Here is a 3083-nt window from a genome sequence, read left to right as displayed (position 1 = left end):
AAGTCAAGAAAGGGACCCTCATAATGGATGATGCTATTGCTGGCTGTGACAATGCATCATTATTTTCTTTCATTAAAATGGTAGGTATGCTCGTAACCTATTTCCAGAGAATTTATCCCAAAAGCGCTCCCTCATTGTAAGCTTCAGAATACCAAAAATCATGTTGGCCCAGAATACGCAAGAGTCAAAGGCATATCAGAAGTAGTGTGAAACACCATTCTAATTTTGACAAGTTTCATCTTTACTTTCTCTTATTTTATCTGGAAAAACCTTTCAGGATATTTAACCAGTGGCTAGGGGTTTGGGTCTGATGGGTCCAAGACACCAGTTTTGGGCTACTGTTGCATCGTAAACTTAATTCTTAAGGGACCACTTCACCAGTGGTTTCTAGTAGAGAATTGAATTGAAAAACACAAGTAATTCTGAGCCTTCTTCGAACAAAACAAAGCATGTTTCTGTCTCTTTCGTACTACTATTTTCTTTGTAACACTCGAAAACAAAGATTTGTTGTCGGAAAACAGTTTTTTAATCCCTTAAAACTGTTTCATAAAACCTCAACCTCTAATTACAGTGCTTCGACGAAACTACAATTTCTTACAGGCTAAGTTTGGTTGTTTCTTGGGAGATATCTTTCTGATCAAGTAAACTTATTAGATTGAATCCGGGGTGAAGGACAAAATTACAAATTTAGTTTATTCATCAATTCTCTGTAAGGGAATATTACCGTACAAGATGCTTAACAAGGCGAAAAAGAACACTGTAAATAGGTACTTTGATTTTAGAACTTCACTGCCCAACTGAACCTGGAAGCTACAGATTATCTTACCAAGCCACCACTTTCTTCATTGTTCTTCACAGCATCAACCCACTGTCTCCTCCAGTAGCCTATACTTCCATCCTAAATTCTACAATTTATCTGAATTTACTATCTTCCTCCAGTTCATTAAAACTGTCAAGAAAAAGAACATACCAGAAATGACAAAAAACAAAAAAAAAAAAAAGATTCTGGTGGGAAACAGAGCAAAAATGGAAAATCCAGCTAGGAGAATTTAATAATTGACCTAAAACTCCTACTCTACTGATACTGTAAAATGCAACTTATTTTACCTTCTGGGGTAATTGTAATTAGGATAAAAACTTTTCAACTTTTCGACCAAATCTTTGATTCTAATGTCATATGATGAACATAGATATCTCCCCTCTGCCTCTGTCTTCTTATATACCAGCAAGATTGCATCGGCCACATCACGAACCGACCTACACTATCTGCTGATTCGAATCCATCTGCTTTCCATAATACTAGTTTTCAAAAGTAAAATCAATGAGCAAAGATCACTTTTTAATTTAACAAAAATGTTTTGTTTGCAATCCAGTCTCATAACTTTTTCGTACAACCCTAACATGACAGCAAATTAGCACTGTCACGTTAGCTCCTACTTCATCCAAGACACTACTAGAAACAAACGGTCATTCCTTCATAAGGAATAATTGTTTCTTATTATGAACAATTATTCCTTCTGTGAGAAACAACCGTTTCTTTGGTATAGTCAAAATCATTTTGTATCTTAGATGTGGTGGAACTGACGTGACAACGCCAACTTAGCTGTCACATTGGAGTTGCTTGTGAGAAAATGTTATGAGTGTAACGTTACTCATAATTAGCGACATTGAAGTCTTGTTCTTAGCTTGAATATTTCTTGGTAAAATTATGACATCCACCAGTAATAACCTGCCTCACATCCTAGTAACAATCATACATTTTTGTTTTATTTCCGTTAAGGTTCAGCATATGCCCAAAACTGTAGTCCAAATTCGTGCACCCCAACATGATATGATTGTTGATCACAGCGTTGTTAATTATTGAAAATTTGTATGGTCTAATACGGTAAAACTGAATGAAAAGGAATAGAGAAACCTCTCTAAAACTTCAGGAGGTATAAGCTGCTGTTGTTCATGGTGGATTGCAGCAATGGCCCAATAACTATGGATGGACAAACTGTCACTATGTTGAGTTGAGTTCACCTCTCTTGGCATAATTCAAAGCTTCACTTTCTGCCATTGTTTTGCCAAAGCAATACCATTGCTGATGTTCATATTGACAGGTTAGCCAACAGTGAAACAATAAAGAAAGAAACAACTTTTATTAATATAACTAAATAGCGGTTCTAAATTAATTTCGTTAGTCAGACACCTACGTTGCCTTCCAAAATTCTAAGTCAGTGCAGCATTCCTCGTCCATGGGCTTATCCTTGGGCCAATTTGGGTTTGGCCCAACGGCCCCAACAGATGACACAACCACAACCTTCTTCCCTTCGGCTTTCACACATGCGTTTAGAACATTCTTGGTGCCATTAACAGATGGTTGGATGAGTTGTACCTGCACTGTGTAACGAATCCCACATCGAAAGCGTATTGGGGAGGTCATGGGTTTATAAATGAGAGGAGTCCATCCACCTAATAGGTTAGCATTTTGGGTGTGAAACTCTCAATCCGTAACAAATGGTATCAGAGCAGACCCGATCCGTCTTTCGATGTCCCGTCAAGCGCTCACGCAGGGGGCATTCACGTGTGATTGTAGGTCCACAAAGAGTGAGATGGACGGGTAGGCAGGGCGCCCACCTATGACAAGGGTGTCACAGGATTGGGTGGGGAAGAATGTAACGAATCCTACATCAGAAACGTATTGGGGAGGTCTTGGGTTTATAAATGGGAGGAGTCCCTCCACCTAATAAGTTGGCCTTTTGGGTGTAAAACTCCCGGCCAGTGACAACTGGTAGCCCGAGACTTTCATATAATTTTAGTCACTAGAAGGAAGACAGGAAGTCTGATCATTCATTTTGAAGTATATTTCTGTCGTCCACTCTATTACCAAAGACTTAATTATAAGGTTTATAATATAGGATCCTTTGTCATTTATGCTTGGATTTATAATGGAAAATTATATTCTTCCAGATGTTTACAAACTTGAAAAGGTTGTAACGAAAACCTTATGCTAGCTGACACAGAGACATAGGGGTTACAGACATTGTCATTAATTATCTCAAACAACCAAGATGAAGATGATTCCCACAAGGAGTAACATG

General features: G+C 38.1%; 1 pseudogene; it reads right to left on the bottom strand.

Annotated features, from left to right (window-relative positions):
- Positions 1–860: 860 nt before the first annotated feature.
- Positions 861–2425, bottom strand: LOC116121800 (annotated as a pseudogene).
- Between the last annotated feature and the right edge of the window lie 658 nt (positions 2426–3083).

The sequence above is a fragment of the Pistacia vera genome, unplaced genomic scaffold (genome assembly GCF_008641045.1).
Source record: "Pistacia vera cultivar Batoury unplaced genomic scaffold, PisVer_v2 Contig1288, whole genome shotgun sequence".
NCBI lineage: Eukaryota > Viridiplantae > Streptophyta > Magnoliopsida > Sapindales > Anacardiaceae > Pistacia > Pistacia vera.
Note: the sequence above shows the minus strand (reverse complement) of the source record. Positions and strands in the feature narration are given on the sequence as shown.